The 19,038-nt window shown below is 41.1% G+C and overlaps 1 protein-coding gene across 2 annotated transcripts in view; it reads right to left on the bottom strand.

Annotated features, from left to right (window-relative positions):
• The window catches only part of LOC140463020 (protein FAM110B-like), an 84,662-nt gene that overhangs the window by 62,593 nt on the left and 3,031 nt on the right, over positions 1-19,038 (bottom strand). Inside the window, exon 1 of one of the 2 annotated variants that reach the window (XM_072556619.1) lies at positions 14,706-14,724. The exons of the other annotated variant lie outside the window; for it this stretch is intronic. The gene's annotated coding sequence lies outside the window, so the exon portion shown is untranslated. Of the gene's footprint in view, positions 1-14,705; positions 14,725-19,038 lie in introns of those variants that run through there. 2 annotated transcript variants of the gene reach the window in all.

Raw genomic sequence — 19,038 nt, 5'->3', positions numbered from 1 at the left:
CAAACACAGAGAATACTAAAGAAACTCAGCAGGTCTGGCAGTATCTGCGGAGACAGAACCAAAGTTAACCTATCAAGTCTGGCATATTGAAGGGCATTCATATGGGACTCAAAACATTAACTCTGTTTGTCACTTCAAAAAGAAACAGGTTGCTGTAGCTGCTGCTCCTCATTTGAGTTTCCATCCAAGGCAGTCAAAGAATCACCCGTCCTGGTACATTTCAAACAATCTCAAAGTGTGCAAAGTGAGTTCTCAGCAAAGTATTGTGAACACTTCTGTTCCCAATTTGCAGACAAGAAGTAACTGTGTGTACATTATGAGTATTCAGATGGGGCATTGCAATGGAATTGATTCAGTCCTCTTAGTTGCTTATGTGTTCTTCCCTTTCTTTCACAGGCAAATTTCAGGAAGATGGGAAACATTTCTATTAAGAGAAAATGTTCCACAAATTTTATTTTAAATCATTCAGTAGTTTTTGTTTGGGATATAAAAGCTTAATAAATTACTTATAAAAGCTTATCGAGAATTAATATGAGTGGATTACTCTCGCTGAGAAGTTAGCAGTGGTAGAAGCATGATTGTCAAAATCACTTCCTTCCATTTCCTCCACTTTAGTTGTGTTGGCATCACAGACTAACATTTGTGTTTTCACGAGCATTTCCATGGTTAGAGCCTGCTAAACCAAGTATCACCTCTGAGATGGTAATTTTGATCATTTGTATAATTCTATGTTTAGGTCTTCAAACTGAATATAAATACCCAGTGTAAATGAACTGTACAATACTACAGCATAAATGCATAATAATTTTTCATAACATCTTTACAGTTTACCTGCAATGGTACCAGAATGGCTCTTATCAAAATTGCTAATGACATCCTCTGTAACTATTCCAAAGGTAAACCTTCCTTCTTGCCCTTCTTAACCAAACTGCAGCCTTTGGCATATAGTCATAGAGTCATAGAGATGTACAGCACGGAAACAGACCCTTCGGTCCAACTCATCCATGCTGACCAGATATTCCAACCCAATCTAGTCCCACCTGCCAGCACCTGGTCCATATCCCTCCAAACCCTTCCTATTTATATACCCATCCAAATGCCTTTTAAATGTTGCAATTGTACTACCCTCCACCACATCCTCTGGCAACTCATTCCATACACGTCCCATCCTCTGGATGAAAAGGTTGCCCTTTAGGTCTCTTTTATCCTCTGGGTTACATGTTTGGATGGGAGGCTCTCACCTATTTCCAATCTGAATTACTTAATCAATGTCAGAGAACTACTTGCAATGGCATCTTTCCTGTTCCTGCATTTTTATCTGTGGTGTCCCATAAACTCCATCCTTGGTCCCCTCTTATTTCTTACTTACTTGCTTCCTCTTGAAACATCACCTGAAACTATGGTATAAGTTTTCATATGCATACTGCAACACCTAGATTTATCTCCCCACCAGCCCTGCTTACCTGACATCCAGCATTGGGTGAGCAGAAACTTCTTCCAATTAAATGGTGAGGGGATGGAAACCATCATTTTCAGTCTCCATTCTAATTTCAGTTCTGTAGCTACAGGTTCCATCTCTCTCCCTGGCAACAGTCTGATATGCAGCCAATCTGTTCACAACTTTCATGATACATTTAATCCTGAGATGGGCTTCCGACCGCACACTCATGCCATCATTTTTTCACATCCATAACATCAACAGGCTTCATCCTATTTCAGCTCTTCCGCTGCTGAAATCCTCATTCTTGGCTTCATTACTTCTAGGTTCAATCATCCCAATGTATTCCTGGCTAGCCATCTGATAATGTAAGGCTGGCCAAAACTCTGCTGATGGTATTTTAGAGAGCAGCAAGCCTGGTTCCTTATCAATCCTGTACTAGCTAACTTATTTGCGTCCTGGTCAAGCAATGATTTGATTTTAAAATTCTCATTCAAATTTTCAAATCCAGCCCAGCCTTTTCCTCGCCTTTTCTCTATTATCTTCCCAACCCCACAGCCCATCAAGATAATAATCACTTTTTTTCACTTTAACCTGTTGTGCATTCCTAATTATAATAGGCCCACCATTGACAGCTATCTTTTCAGTTACCAAGTTCTGAAATGCCCTCTCTACAAGTTTGCAATTCATAATGTAATTTTCATCCTTCAAGATACACCTTAAGCCAACCTCTTTGACAATTAGTCATCTGACCTAATTTCTCAGTATATGGTGTAGCTTCATATTTTGATTTTTATCAATCCTGTGAACATTTAATTATGTTAAAGTTGTTTTATGATTCTAAGTTGCTCTTGCTTCAATGTGAAGTATGGCTGCATCAGAAAATTAATGTGTAAATTTATAACTTATGAAGTAAACTCTGTAAAAATCATAAAAATATAAGCAAGTGTGCCACTCTTTTTCAAAGTAGTAAAGCCATTAGATAAAAGAGCTACATTGCTTTCAAAGTAGTTACATTAGCAAAACTACATCTGCTTCAAAATTAAAGTATTTATAGTATACTTGCACAATTCAGAAATTGTTGCAGCTATTAAATGACTCACACTTAAACGGTGGCACAGCGGCACGGTTACAGCATCTCACAGCGCCAGAGAACCGGGTTCAATTCCCGACTCAGGTGACTGACTGTGTGGAGTTTGCACATTCTCCCAGTGTCTGCGTGGGTTTCCTCCGGGTGCTCCGGTTTCCTCCCACAGTCCAAAGATGTGCAGGTCAGGTGAATTGGCCATGCTAAATTGCCCGTGTTAGGTAAAGGGGTAAATGTAGGGGAATGGGTGGGTTACGCTTCGGTGGGTTGGTGTGGACTTGTTGGGCTGAAGGGCCTGTTTCCACACTGTAAGTAATCTAATCTAATCTAAACATGGATGCAGTCACAATTATTAGAGCTAGAAATTACTGCCAGCCAAAAAAAAACATATTGCATTTGAATTACATTCCTTTTTATAAAATTTGTAACAGTTGTCAAAAGAAGATTGTCACAATCTATTACGCATTCAAACTATTACCAACTATGATTTCTAGATTCATGCATTCTGTAAACATATATCCATTAGGTCAACATGATATTTGTTAACGTATCCTATTAAGTACATAATTCACTTTGCAGTTAAAAAAAATTAAGCATGTAAGAAAGTGAGTAACCTTTTGTATTAGCTAAAGAATACACAAAATTTGTAGCATGTTTTGATAGGATTTAGGATAGTTTATCACATTAGGAGTGTAACTAGTGTTAAGCCTCACTGGAGTAGCATGCTGAAACTCAAATCCTCCTATTCCTGGAGTTGTCACAAAAGTTAATGACTTTATAAAAGAACAGAAAATTACACAATTGACTTTTTTTTAAGATTCAGGTTGACAGAAAGCATGAACCAGGTTTCAGTACTTAACAAAACTGAAAATTTATTACAAATAAATAGATTCCAGCTATAGGTAAGCAATTATGAATCAATATCTTGCAACTAGTTAAAATTCTAATGCCTTTACATCTCCCTCTATGCATACATACAGACACATACACTCAGGCACAAAAATAGTATTATGTGCAGAGGGTACTGCTGGCAAGGCTGTCTGTAGAGGTTACTGTAATGATCCTTCGAGTTTGTGATGTCCTGCTGCTTCTCCATTTACTTCTATTTGCTTCCGGGACACAGGTGACTGGTTTACATTACGAAGTACCTGACTAATTGGTTAAATGCTATAGATTACAGCAAATGAGCGGAAATAAACTTTTCTTTGAGAAGTTTATTGTGTACAAGGGAATGCACCTTCCTTTTCAGAATTTCTCTGCCGTCTGCCCAAACATTCATACCCAAAAGCTGCTCAGTTACCTGGGAGCCAATCACGTAGTTGTTGGCAGGCAGAAGGCATCAACAAGTCACCATTCATCAGACCAATCAGCTACTTGTTGACCTTCCAGGATAATATACACTTCAATCAAGTCACCCCTCACTTGCTACTTTAAACCTCAATGGAATCAAGTCCAGTCCTGTTCACTAAATCTTCATAAAGATGATCAGAGGAATAGATAGAGTAGACAGTTAGAAACTTTTTCCCCGGGTACAACAGAGTGTTACAAGGGGACATAAATTTAAGGTGAAGGGTGGAAGGTATAGGGGAGATGTCAGGGGTGGGTTCTTTACCCAGAGAGTGGTGGGGGCATGGAATGCGCTGCCCGAGGGAGTGGTAGAGTCAGATTCATTGGCGACCTTTAAGCGGCATTTGGATAGGTACATGGATGGGTGCTTAATCTAGGATAGAAGTTCGGCACAACATCGTGGGCCGAAGGGCCTGTTCTGTGCTGTATTGTTCTATGTTCTATGTTCTAATCCACTCATTTCAGGTATCAGTCTAATAAACATTATCATAACTGCTGTCAATGCCTTTACATCCTTCCTTAAATAAGGAGACCAAAACTAAACACTGTATTTGAGATGTGGTCTCATCGATGTCATCTATGATTGAAGCAAAACATCATAATATTTATGTTTAATGCCTTTAATACTAAAGGATATCAGCCCCTTAGTTTTCTTGATTCTGTGCTGTATCTGCATACTAACTTCTTGTGACTCATGCATTAGCACATCTAGATCCCCCAACCTCAGAAATCTGTAATTATTTTCCTTTGAAATAATACTCTGCTTTTTCATTCGTCATGACAAAGTGAACAAGTATATATCGAGATGATAGACGTTGTTACAGAGACTATAAAAAGGAGTTGCATGGTAGATCTTACTCCTTCGAAACCTGAAATTGTTCTTCCTCAGGTCCCTTCAGGTGGTGCTTAATATATGCCTCAGTATTGACCCTTTCAGACCCTCCCACCCTTCTGCAAGACTGACTGTTAGGGATGGGCAGTAAATTATGGTCCAGCCAATGATGCCCACAACCCATGATCAAATAATAATAATAAAAGAAATACAAACAGATATTGCTGGAAAAATACTGCAGGTTATGGTAGTATGGAGAAAAACAAGAGTTAATGTTTAAGATGAAGGACCTTGCATTTTATGACAAGCCTTGGGGAGTGTTATTAGGTAACATGGATGGTCATGGGTGGTATGTAGGAGCAAGGGAGGTGTGAGGGGATGTTCTGACGAAATGTTTATATTTTCTCATTTTAACTTTTGGACACAGTGCTGGAACCTTGAGACAGGCTTCTGCCCATCCTTGAAAATGGAGAGGCAGGTAGCTAGGATAGTGAAGAAGGTGTTTGGTATACTTTCCTTGATTGGTCAGAGCACTGAGTATAGGAGTTCGGATGTCAAGCTGTGGACACTTTTGGAATAGTGTGTGCAATTCTGATCTCCCTCCTATAGGAAGGAGGTTGTGAAACTTGACAGGGCTCCAAAATGATTTACAAGGATGCTGTAAGCGCTGGAGGGTTTGAGCTACAGGGAGAGGCTGAATAGGTTGGAGCTATTTTTCCTGGAGTGTTGGAGGCTGAAGGATGACTTTATAGAGGTTTATAAAATCATGAGGGGCATGGATAGGACAAATAGACACGGTCTTTTATCTAGGGCGGGGGAGTCCAAAATTAGATGGCATTGGTTTAAGGTGAGAGGGGAAAAACTTAAAAGGGACCTATAGGGGAACTTTTTCATGCAAAGGAATGAGCTGCCAGAGGAAGTGATGGAGGCTGGTACAATTACAACATTTAAAAGGCATCTGGATGGGTATATGAATAGGAAATGTTTAGAGGGATATGGGCCAAATGCTAGCAAATGGGACTAGATTAATTTAGGATATCTGGTCAGCATGGACAAATTGGATCGAAGGATCTGTTTCCATGCTGTACATCGCTATGTCTCTATGACTTGGGAAATGGCAAGCTCCTCAGCTTTTCCTGGGTCACTGAGACTGACTCCCAATCCAGCCTGTTCTGCCTCCTTCCAGACCCAAAACAGAAAATGTGGGTAATCTGTTCTAGTAGTCCGCTTTACAAAGCCAGAAATTTTCATTTCTGTGTTCACCTGACCCAGATATGTAACTGAGGCCCTAATGAAAACTTCATAGGAATCCTTTTTCTAATTTTAATCACCTCAACCTTTTAAACTCATGTTTGTGCAAACTGTCTATATAATGCAATCTTTTCATTGTGCATTCTGTTGAGTATGTTCAGTACCACTTCCAAAATAATTTTCTTGAGGAGAGGTGGCCCAAATTGAATGCTGTGCTCTTGGGGACATTTGAAGAATAACGCATATTTAAAACATGATCTTCTTCTATTAGTTTATCTGCCCTCTTCAAGATAAAGTCTAAAATTCACCTTTAAAAAAACATAAAGAACTGCAGATACTGGAAATCAGAAACAAAATCAGAAATTGCCGGAAAAACTCAGCAGCTCTGGCAGCATCTGTGGAGAGAAAGCAGTGTTAAAGCTTTGGTTCCAGTGGGCCCTTCAACAAAGTGGACTACATTTCCTCATATTAAACCTCAACTACAACAGTTTTCCCCACTCACACACTTAAACCTATCGATGTATTATAAATTTCGGTTCTGAGCTATACAAGCTACTGTGTCTATTAATCTGGAGAAAAGGCATAAAAGCAGTCCTTAGTTTCAACTGATTCTGCTCCTCTTTGCTTCAAACATTTTTCTAATTGCTCTGTGGTTCTAAATAAGTTAATCATATATCTTTATTCTTCCTGAACTTCACTAAAAATCAATAATATGCTTATCTGAATTTCCCAACTTTTGTTTGTTTTGTCTTCCTTTCCTCTTTGTTTTGACCTCTGCTGAATGCCTGCTGTTCCTGAGATTACTTTCCAAAGTAATAGATGTGGTCTGCCTTTTTATTGACATTTGTTTTAATGCATTGCTGCAAATCTTCAGATACAGTCAGATTTTTTAACACTATAAGAGATACTGGGTATTTTCCAAATCAAGCAAAAGGTAATGAGCTTACTTAATTCTAAGATCTCGAAGCATTAAGTTCTCATTTTAAAATCCCATTTTGTTACTTGTTTCTAAGTCCTTCATAAGTTTAGAAAAATATGGTTACCATCTTGGTGACATTATTATCGAACAATACAGCACTTTTGTATTCCCTGCCTAACCTAGCATCTTTTATATAGAATCCACTTAATCCAAGACAAATAACCTTGAGCTAGCCTAAGCCTAAACCCTTCCCCAATGTATGGCAGGCTCTGATTTGACGTCTTGACTAGCAGAAATATAACGTATACATGACAGCTTCCTCATAGAAAAATTGCATACAGAGAACTATTTCCGAGCTAGCTAACATACAAAATACTGCTGGAGACAAAAATCTGCCAAAGGAAGGCTCATTTAAATAGCACTTAGATTTGTTAGCGACTATATCTAAATGAAGTGAACGACCAAGCACAGTTGCCTTTGTACTCAATTTCTTTTAAAGTGGTTAACAACAAAATATTGGATAAACACTTTTATCCTTATCAGAAAGTGACTTGTGTCTGTTATTTGTCACTGAATTTATGTCAGTTTTCAACATTCTTATTTATTAACTGTACTCCTTTTCTTCACTGCTATCCCTGTTTTCCAATTGGTCATTTGAAATTCCTTTGATTTTTAATGTTCACAAATGAAAGCATGAAAACTTTACTCCCGAAATTCAGTTCTCTTTCTCATTGAACTACTCCTAAATAAATTACCCCAATCACATTCCACAAAAATCTGCCCAAGCACTACCTTTTATTCCCCACATATGCTACTTTCCTTCAAGGATCACACCAGCAAGAAAGCTTTTGATCATAGTGCTATTTTTAAATGTTGTGAGTTCCTTGCTGCAGGATTTCTAGCCTTTGTGTTGCAATAATTGTATGGCTTCTCCAGTTCAATTTCTGGTCACTGGCACCTTCTAACATCTTGACAGTGGGATATTTGGTGATGGTAATTCCAACAAACATGTGGCTGACAAGAAATATGAAAGGCAATGGAATATAAAGGATACAATTCCAAAAGATTGTATGAACAAAGGGGCCTGAGGTATATTTACACAAATCACTGAACGAGGAAGGGTAGGCTGAGAAATAGCTTTCTTCCTGAAACTTGAAACATTAACTCTGTATCTCTCTCTGCAGATGCTGCCAGACCTGCTGAGCTTTTCCAGCTTTTTTTTGCTTTCAAAGTGGAATTGCATAACCCTCTGAAGCAAAAGTCATTTTAGAGGCTATGGGGAAAGGGTCAGGGAAATAGGACTGTCTGAATTGTCAGATTGGGCAGTTAGGTCTAATGGCTTCCTTTTGTGCTGTAAACATTCTACTCAGTTTTCAGACTGGCTTCCAGTCTCTACCTGGTCCTCACAGACATATGCAGTATCAATTCTGGAACTTCAGGAGACAATGATATCTAATACTGAAACTGCAGGCATCATACACAAAAGCTGTATACTATTGGCAACTCTGCTACTTACTTCCAAGGTCATTGAATTGATGGGTTTTAACTGCAATATAAAATTAAGTTAGATAAAATAGTAACTCTTTGGAGATGTCCCTGCTTGTATATCTACCAATGGTCAGAGGATTTGGCAGGCAATGTGCTATTATTTACCTCTATAGGGATCATTCTGGTTGCATGCTGAGAAGGCATTTTCACTTTACTTGACATCTAAACACAAGTGATTTATTTACCTGAACTAAAATGAATTCTGAAGTTCATATTAAAAGGAAACCAGACATACTGTAATTTATAACACTGCATTAGACTAAGCTAAGCATAACCACCCTACTAACTTTAAGAAATTGTGCCAGGAAAATATATCAAGATAACCACTTGGATCTGCTGACTTAAAATAAATTGTGCTTTTCTTTGCCCTTACAGATTATAATAACATATAGAGTTGAATCTTATGGATTTTTGGCTAAATATGAGTTAAGAAAGTTTTTTAGAGGGATTTTCATCATGAGGACAGGCAAGATTTCTGGCTGCATCTTACCAAATGTGCCTCATTTGTAACCCATCTGCTTCTATTGCATCAAGCATTTGCCATTCTATCACCAGCCAATCATGTGCTACTCCTGGAACAACTCGCCACTTACTGGATATTCAGAAAAAGACAGGCGTACCTTGCTCCCACTCCATCTTTGAAAAACTGCTGTATACCCAGACAAGCATTGGCAATCCAGCGTTGGCACTCAAAAGGCAATTTCATGGCTCTGAAGCTACAAAGCCATGGTGCTCACTGTGCATTGGCTGACAATCAGTCATACAACCACATTATCTCACCCTCATCAATGTCTAACCACCAGGCTACACAGTTTACCTGCTTCTCACTACATTTAATCACCTTTTCTAAGTCACTGCTACTCTGTAGCCAATGCCCATTGGATATCCATATCCAGTCATTTCCCAGGAGAGGAACATCACATACAGACAAGAACCCAGACAATCTTAAACATGAACTTGGAATGACAGCCACCTAAATTGAACAGAAACATAATGAATAGAGGCTGCAGTTCACCACTACCATGCAAACTGATGCTGGCATCATGATCACTCACTATCTTACATTCCACGACAGGGTGAGCTGACCTCTGGCTTCCACAAAGAGAACTTCTTCCAGCTCAATTGTCATCATCCTTCTCAGATGGAGTCATAGAGATATACAGCATGGAAACAGACCCTTCCATCCAACCCGACCAGACATCCCAACCCAAACTAGTCCCACCTGCCTGCACCCAACCCATATCCCTCCAAACCCTTCCTATTCATATACCTGTCCAAATGCTTTTTAAATGTTGCAATTGTACCAGCCTCCACCACTTCCTCTGGCAGCTCATTCCATACATGTACCACCCTCTGTGATAAAGTTGCCCCTTAGGTCTCTTTTATATCATTCCCCTCTCACCCTAAACCTATGCCCTCTAGTTCTGGACTCTGACTCCAGAGAAAAGACTCTGTCTATTTATACTATCCATGCCCCTCATGATTTTGTAAACCTCTTTAAGGTCACTCCTCAGCCTCAGACATTCCATGGAAAACAACCCCAACCTGTTCAGTCTCTCCTTATATTCTTATATTCAAATCCTCAACCCTGGCAACATCCTTGTAAATCTTTTCTGAACACTTTCATATTTCACATCCTTCCGATAGGAAGGAGACCAGAATTGCAGGCAATATTCCAAAAGTGGCCAAACCAATGACCTGTACAGCTGCAACATGATCTCCCAACTCCTGTACTCAATACTCTGACCAATAAAGGAAAGCATACCAAACGCCTTCTTCACTACCCTATCTACCTGTGACTCCACTTTCAAGGAGCTATGAACCTGCACTCCAAGGTCTCTTTGTTCAGCAACACTCCCTAGGACCTTACCAGTAAGTGTATAAGTCCTGCTAAGATTTGCTTTCCCAAAATGCAGCACCTCGCATTTCTCTGAACTAAACTCCATCTGTCACTTCTCAGCCCATTGGCCCATCTGGTCCAGATCCTGTTGTAATCTGAGGTAACGTTCTTCGCTGTCCACTACACCTCCAATTTAGTTGTCATCTGCAAACTTACTAACTGTACCTCTTATGCTCGCATCCAAATCATTTATGGAAATGACAAAAAGTAGAAGGCTCAGCACAGATCCTTGTGGTACTCCACTAGTCACAGTGGTCCAGTCTGAGAAACAACCCTCCACCACCACCCTCTGTCTTCTACCTTTGAGCCAGTTCTGTATCCAAATGGCTAGTTCTCCGTGTATTCCATGAGATCTAACCTTGCTAATCAGTCTCCCATGGGGAGCCTTCTCGAACACCTTACTGAAGTCCATATAGATCACATCTACTTCTCTGCCCTCATTAACCCTCTTTGTTACTTCTTCAAAAACCTCAATCAAGTTTGTGAGACATGATTTCCCATGCACAAAGCCATGTTGACTATTCCTAATCAGTCCTTGCCTTTCCAAATACATGTACATCCTGTCCCTCAGGATTCCCTCCAACAACTTGCCCACCACCGATGTCAGGTTCACTGATCTATAGTTCCCTGACTTGTCCTTTCCACACATCTTAAACAGTAGCAGCACGTTAACCAACCTCCAGACTTCCGGTACCTCACCTGTGACTATCGATGGTACAAATATCTCAGCAAGAGGCTCTAACTTCCCACAGAGTTCTAGGGTACACTTGATCAGGTCCTGGGGATTTATGCATTTCAAGACATCCAGCACTTCCTCCTCTGTAATATGGACATTTTTCAAAGTGTCACCATCTATTTCCCTACAGTCTATATCTTCCATATCCTTTTCCACAGTAAATACTGATGCAAAATACTCATTTAGTATCTGCCCCATTTTCTGCGGCTCCACACAAAGGCCGCCTTGCTGATCTTTGAGGGGCCCTATTCTCTCCCTCGTTATCCTTTTGTCCTTAATGTATTTGTAAAAACCTTTTGGATTCTCCTAATTCTATTTGCCAAAGCTATCTCATGTCCCCTTTTTGCCCTTCTGATGTCCCTCTTCCTGTCTCCTAGTTCCTCAGTAACAATCACATCATCTTGTGGTGTGCATGAAGTGGGCAGAGCATAGCATACTCGGATGATGCAACACATCCTATCTGGGCAATACTGGAGGTTGCCACTCCCTCACCACCATCATCAAGCACATCACTTCAGTTTGCCAACTTGCATCTTTGACAACCTTATCAGCTATTACACCACCGTCCTGCCATACTAACATGGTGAAGGCACAGAGCAGGCTGCATGTCCTACACGTTAAATCGAAAAAGGAACTGCCTGCTGCACTCCAACTCCCTTCCCATTCCAAACCAATATCAATCCTTTGAAGTTTCATTGCATGGCTATACTTATGAGATATGATGCAGTGATGCTCCTGTTGGCCCAAGTTACTTTTTGATGTTTCACATGTGATAGAAAGCTTTTGACCTGTTTTTGCTTGCTTTTTAAGCCATTGGTGCTAACGTCTGCATCACAAAGATTGCAATGGTTGATTTGTAAACATCAATTGCCTGGTGTGATCTGTTTTCAACCAGCATTTGATGCCTATACGCATTCATTCTGTATGCACTGCACACGGGCAAAGATACAATTGTGAATGGAATGTAGCTTGAGTTTTCAAATGGACGTTTCATTGTTTTGCTCTTTCAATGTCAAACAGCCAGCAGATGTGGATCACGTACTTCCACTAGTCAAAGTCACACTGACTCTACTCACCCTGGGCATTGTACTAGCCATTTTCCAGTTGGATTTCACATCGAGAGATTGGCAAGTGATGGCAGGAAATACCAATCACAGTGGATGTTGTTGTCAGAAACCCCCCCAAACCTCCATGTCCCCTTAAGTTTCATTCTACCTTAGTAGTCTATTTCACCCATCCCCACCATATGAAGACCTTTCACATCTAACTTTGCCCCCAACTGTCCTGCCTTACACAGTAATGCATCCACCCTGTATTTTTTATGCTCTTCCTGTGGAGGTCACAGTGGTACTGCCATTGACCCTCCTCTGACAACTTACAATATTCTCCAATGCTCTCATGCAGAGGCCCCATATACCTTGAGTGCTGCAGTCATTGTCCGTACTCTCACCTTCATGAATGGCTCTGCTTTTCCCAGCCCCTCCACAGACCCCACACCCATGATTTCCCCACTCCCTTTGGCAGTGATTCCCCCCAGTACCAGTACATGCCCCCTTAACATACATCCCCCCAGGACTGTATTGGCCATGTACCTCTGACCACCATTAATCCGCAGCCCGAGATATGACTTGAGCAAACCTACCTGCTATCTCTGTTGCTCTGTGACTGATGATATGCAATTCCCTGACTGCTCAATGTTGCCCACTCCCCAGATTGTAATTGGACAGATCCTCTGACCATGAATGGTCTGACTAATGACTGATTGACCAAGCCCTATACAGTGTGCCACCTGTACCCAGGTGTTGCTTCTGGGACACTCTCTGACTGACAGTAAAACCCCCACCTTCCTGGACTGAACACTATTACCCACCTACTTTCTGACATGGCCTTCGGTTGAATAAATGTGCAGTATGTTGGCTGTGTAGGGAACTGACACAAGCTGTTGGTGTTAGATTGACATCTTGGTGTGCTGTAAGCAAGATATCTGTGTTCACCTGCACCGTCCAGACAGATCCCTACTAACAAGCAGCCTGTGTGTCTGCACTGAAAAAACACATCAATATGGAGTACTGAGAGCTTTTGGCTCTGGCTGAATTGATTGTATGCTAAACTACATGGCAAGGCTAGGCATGGATACTGTGAATATATAGGTATATGCTAATTGAGTGAGCATGAAGACAGCAAACAAGCTGCCCTGATATGCAACCTGGCCAGTTCAATGGGCTAGGTGCCTGACAATGTGGACAAAGTGTCCTTGCAGCAAACTTTCAATGCCAGATATTGGTGTGCCTTGATTCTTCAGAGGGCTGCAATTGGATTGGAGAGGTGCTATGATGGTTGTGAAGAGTTAGCAAATGTTGAATGCCAATGCTGATTGATGAGAGGTCTATGCAGCTGGTTCCCATGGATTGTGCCCGGAGATGCTGTTAGCTATTGAACAATATGGATCCTGATTGCAACTGAAATTGTTAGGTACTCACTGTGTCATGCATGTCGAGAATTCTCAATGTTCAGCTCGTTCAATGCTTTTGATAAAGTAGGAAACTGAATATTAATGAGGCAAGGTGCTGTGCTAATAAGGTGCCTAACAAGTAATAATTACCTTTAATTGACAACATGCCACTGCCGTGTAAGAAACTTGCTTCACTGCTCAGTAAATGTATAAAAGCTGCAGTGATTTAGTTGTGCATTGCTGGATTCTCATCCAATCCTGCCACAACTCTAACCATAGCACATCACTCAGACTCATATATTGTTCTGTCCGTAGTCACCATTCATGGTTTTCTTTTATATGGGGCAATTTTAATTAACTTTCAACAGAAGTGCTTCTCAATTAATGTTACGTTTGTACTTTTGCTAAGAGGGACTACATGATATTCACCAAAAGATCATATTTTTTACAAGTGTTGAAAACTACATTCATTTGTTACTCATGAAAATATTTTTGATATTAATTTCTATAACCTTCCTAATGTATAAAATTTATACTCACACAAAAAAAACCAATAACGGAAACTATTACCATTTCATCACAAACTGAATAGTATTAATAGCAATATCAATGTGGCCTCTTTTTTTTCTGTACCACTCTATAACTAAGTGTGCTGTTGAATCAACTGATGTATAATAATAGCTTCATGACCAATGGGCCATTTCATCTGCTGTGCTGTGGAAAGGGAGAATCAGATTAGTCTGTTTTCATGAGGTGTGCTAAAGCCATCAGGGTGACATTTGTGTTCTTAATGCCACTTGAGTTATCAACACTGATTACACTCGAGGCTGATATAGTGCAATTACTGTACTAACTGAGGAAGTGTTTTCAGTGTTGTCTTCACATTTAAAAAAAAATCACAAATACAGGAGAAGCATCATATGAATCTTCACATTATTTGTAGCTATTGAAGTAGTGTGCCACTGTCATTTGAGCAGGATCAGACCAATGCTTAAAGACAATGTGTTCAAATCTCATCACAGCAGCCACTGGGATTTAAAAATAATTAATAAAAATACAAACTCTTCCTCGTCCCAGGTCTTTCTCTTATTTAAGATGAAAGGAGCCTCCAAGTAAAGTGCTTAACACTAAGGATTTGCTTTCTCCTGTTGACTTGAATGAGGTGACCAATAAGATAAAGTAGCCCACTACTCACTTTTTTTGTTGAGGTCCTCCGACAATCTCCAGAATAAATTGTTCATACAGTGTCAATGAAATCTTGACAAATGGGCAGGAAAGCTTCCAGATGTGCTTCAAAAATCCTCTTCAAATCTTCAGCAGTGAATGAACAATGAAAGTATGCTGATCAGAAGAGTCCAACATCCTTAGTGGCATTTATTTTCTGCTCTTTATCTGCTCACATTACACATAAGCTCTAGTATTGTCATTGTGCAGTGGCAGTATTACTATAATTAATCCAGGAGATTGGGTTTGAAGCTCCACTTCCCCGAGAGCTATGTTGTAACATCACTTTAGGGTTCAAAGTTTGTGCGAAGATTTGTAGCTCGGGTGCTTGTTGTTGTGGTTGTGTTCGCCGAGCTGGGAACTTGTGTTGCAGACGTTTCGTCCCCTGTCTTGGTGACATCCTCAGTGCTTGGGAACCTCCTGTGAAGCGCTTCTGTGATCTTTCCTCCGGCATTTATAGTGGTTTGAATCTGCCGCTTCCGGTTGTCAGTTCCAGCTGTCCGCTGCAGTGGCCAGTATATTTTGTCCAGGTCAATGTGCTTGTTGGTTGAATCACTGGATGATCAGAGAACAGCCAGGGAATTCCTAGAGGCATGGCATTCATCCACAGATTCAGTGGGCGGCACGGTGGCACAGTGGTTAGCACTGTTGCCTCACAGCGCCAGAGATCTGGGTTCAATTCCCGCCTCAGGCGACTCTCTGTGTGGAGTTTGCACGTTCTCCCCGTGTCTGCGTGGGTTTCCTCCGGGTGCTCCGGTTTCCTCCCACACTCCAAAGATGTGCAGGTCAGGTGAATTGGCCATGCTAAATTGCCCGTAGTGTTAGGTAAGGGGTAGATGTAGGGGTATGGGTGGGTTGCGCTTCGGCGGGTGTGGTGTGGACTTGTTGGGCCGAAGGGCCTGTTTCCACACTGTAAGTAATCTAATCTAATCCAATTGCTTTAGGGTGGCATGGTGGCTCAGTGGTTAGCTCTGCTGTCTCACAGCACCAGGGTCCCAGGTTCGATTCCAGCCTCGGGTCACTGTCTGTGTGGAGCTTGCACATTCTCCCTGTGTCTGTGTGGGTTTGCTCCGGTTTCCTCCCACAGTCCAAAGCTGTGCAGGTCAGGCGAATTGGCTATGCTAAATTGCCCCTAATGTCAGAGGGAAATGAATCTGGGTGAGTTACTCTTTGCAGGGTCAGTGTGGACTTGTTGGGCTGAAGGGCCTGTTTCCACACTATAGGTAATCTAATCTAGCTAGGTTATGTTTAAAAAAACAGTTAGTTAGTTTGTGTACTACCCACTAGAATGCTGTGCAACCTCTTTTCAAAGGGCTAACAGGCAATTTAATTGCCGTCAGATTAGCCTTGTATGTGCTGTAACTCCTTTACACAGATGAAATTTTGGAACAACCTGCATTGTAGTTCATGGCCATATCGTAAAATTTGGTGAATATTGACAACTTTAAGTTTTAATATCTCATTCAATCCAAGCTACTTGTTGTTGGATGTTAAGATTTACCCCTACATAATTTTATGCAATATCCTTCCAGCAACTTCCACAGCTTTCCAGCTATTTGGGACTATCTTTATCTAGATCCTATCTTACTAAAGCAATCTTTGCATATAGAATTTAATTGTGTGGTTTCAAAAGATCTGTTTATGTTACGATGATTATGCCCTGAAAGCAAATCCTATGCTGTGCTGTGCAGTAGCTAGCCTTTAGTACTGTATTGGTCTGCAGCATTTTGGCAGAAATCTTGTGGAGGTGCTGGGGGTCTTGATGGTCAGCTGTAATGTCAGTGAGAAACCATATTGTCTTTATTTAAGAAGGTCAACCACATATTTTGAACAAATGTACTCAAGTTACCCAATGGCCTATTCTTGCTGCTACTTCCTACAACACCCAATTAATAAAATAAATTAATATCCAAGTATGTCCAGCCTGCCAATAACTGCTGACCAGTTAGTGATATGGAAGCTCTGTTGTACTCAGCAGCACTATCAGAGAGGCAGAGCTTGTTACCACTTCTATCCCCTTCCCAGTCTAGATGAAGGAGGGTCCCTGGAAGATATGTGTGAAAGTGGGTCCTGGATTGCAGGGGACGAATGAAGGTGATTAGTCAATAGCAAGAGAGAAGGTGGATCTCAGGACCCACCCTTCCCAATGCTGGGTCCCTTGAAAAAGCACTAATTGGTGTGTTTGCTTGTCAAGCTCTGCACTGGGCAAGCTCCCAGTCTACTGATTTTGAACGAATGGGTTGATATAAGCAACATGAAACACTTCAATGGGCAGGAAATTGTCTTCCTACCCAAAGTTGCCAGAAAGAAGGTCACCAGATTCTATCTCTTGTCTCTTGCAAATTTAGCATTGGATTAATGTCATGTACTGAATCTCCAGAGTAATGTGTGATGTATTCTTTTATTTTAGAATCCCTATAGTGTGGAAACAGCCCTTCGGCGCAACAAGTCCACACTGACACTCCAAAGAGTAACCCACCAAGGCCCATTCCCCTACCCTATATTTACCCCTGACTAATGCACCTAACCTACACATCCCTGAAAACTATGGGCAATTTAGCACAGCCATTCACCTAACCTGCACATCTTTGGATTGTGGGAGGAAGCCCATACAGACATGGGGAGAATGTGAGACCTCCACACGGACAGTCGCTTGAGGTTGGAATCGAACCAGGGTTCCTGGTGCTGTGAAGTAGCAGTGCTAACCACTAAGCCACCGAAAGTGAATGGCTTGGGTAATAATTTTGTGATTATATTAATAAATTATTCTTACTCATTCACACAAATGCACCCTGAATTCCTTTTGAACAGTGAAATTGATGAAAGTGAGCATGACAATTTAGCAGCCCAGGCTTGCTGTGCCACACAGTGTTTTGTTGAAGTAGAAAATAAGAACACCGTGTGTTGTCAGGCGTCTCAGCAGTGGGACAGACTGTCAGCGTTTGCTGTCATTACCTCTTTGAAAGTGACTGTAACTTCAAGATGTTGGGCATGTGCAGATTAGCGTGGACATCTTGAACTTGCTGTTTGTCACACAGAACTTTACCTGCATCTGCATCCCTTTTCATTGGTACTCCACTAACCCCCTCTAAGTCAGCAGTCACTGCAAGCAGTGAGAATTTACTACTTTCCTGCTCACAATACAATTAGAAATCCTTGCAAAAAGCCACAAGTTGTTCAATGTTCAAGGCATAATTGAGTTTTTAATAGTGATTGGGATTAATAAAATTTGCATGAAAACATAATTTTACATTTATTTTTAAGTTAACAATGTTTTTAATATTTTTGCCTCCACCTTCAGCCCATTTACACCTCCAACTTTCAATTAGGTCTAGGTAAAGATTTCTTAAAACTGTTTTTATTTCACTTTAGTTTTGTTTCCTGTTTGAGTGTCTGTGACCATCCTTTAATGTTGCCAGTTGTATGCTGCTAATGCCCAATCAAGAACCACTGCAGGGTGAAAGAAGCTAAAATAAAACTTGCCAGAGAGATTTCTAGATGCCTTAGGGAGGCTTAATTTGAGACCAGTTGTGAATGCCCTTGCTTCACCGCGACCACAAACCCAGGTTGTCATCAGATGTAGCATTTAGCTCTGAGTTTTTAAAGGTATTCTTGCATAAATTGTTCGTGTTCACCAACATTGCCCATTGAAACTGACAACAACTTTGAGAGTCTGCACAACTGCATATTTACCATTGGCCACATTGTTATTTTGAGAGCGTACATAGGAGTTGCTCATATGGGGACACTGTGGAATCCCCATCAGTGCACATTCTGAAGACGTTGACCAGGAAATGGAAATTTTTTTGCTGGGCAATTTCACTAGGCCAGGAAGCCTCAGAAAGTCTCTATAAACATTGGAGAATTCAATAGGTTCCAATGATACTAAACAAAATCTTTACTCTGGGAAAGTTAGACAATTAAATACATAGCCTAACTCCTAAGTAACTATTAAACAGACCACATACTTAAACCCACTCACAATACCCAGACCCCTCACAACCCTAGACCCTGACCTGACAGCTCCCTTGCTATTCTGCTGACAGACTGGACATCAAGTCCCCTCTTCCTACCTAACCTAACACCTTCCCACCATCGTTGCTTCCAAACCCAAAACCTCCAGATCTGACAACTCTCCCCACCCATACCCACCAGACCCAATTTCTCCAGCCCACCCTGACGTACTCAAAAGACTTCTCTGGCCCTTGCTGCCCTGCATCTTGGCACCCTACCTCCACCTCAGGTGACACCCTATTGAACTGGTACACTACCCAATCCCAGATAGAACTCTAACATGCCACCCA

This window comes from Chiloscyllium punctatum, chromosome 37, assembly GCF_047496795.1.
Source record: "Chiloscyllium punctatum isolate Juve2018m chromosome 37, sChiPun1.3, whole genome shotgun sequence".
Classification (NCBI taxonomy): domain Eukaryota; kingdom Metazoa; phylum Chordata; class Chondrichthyes; order Orectolobiformes; family Hemiscylliidae; genus Chiloscyllium; species Chiloscyllium punctatum.
Note: the sequence above shows the minus strand (reverse complement) of the source record. Positions and strands in the feature narration are given on the sequence as shown.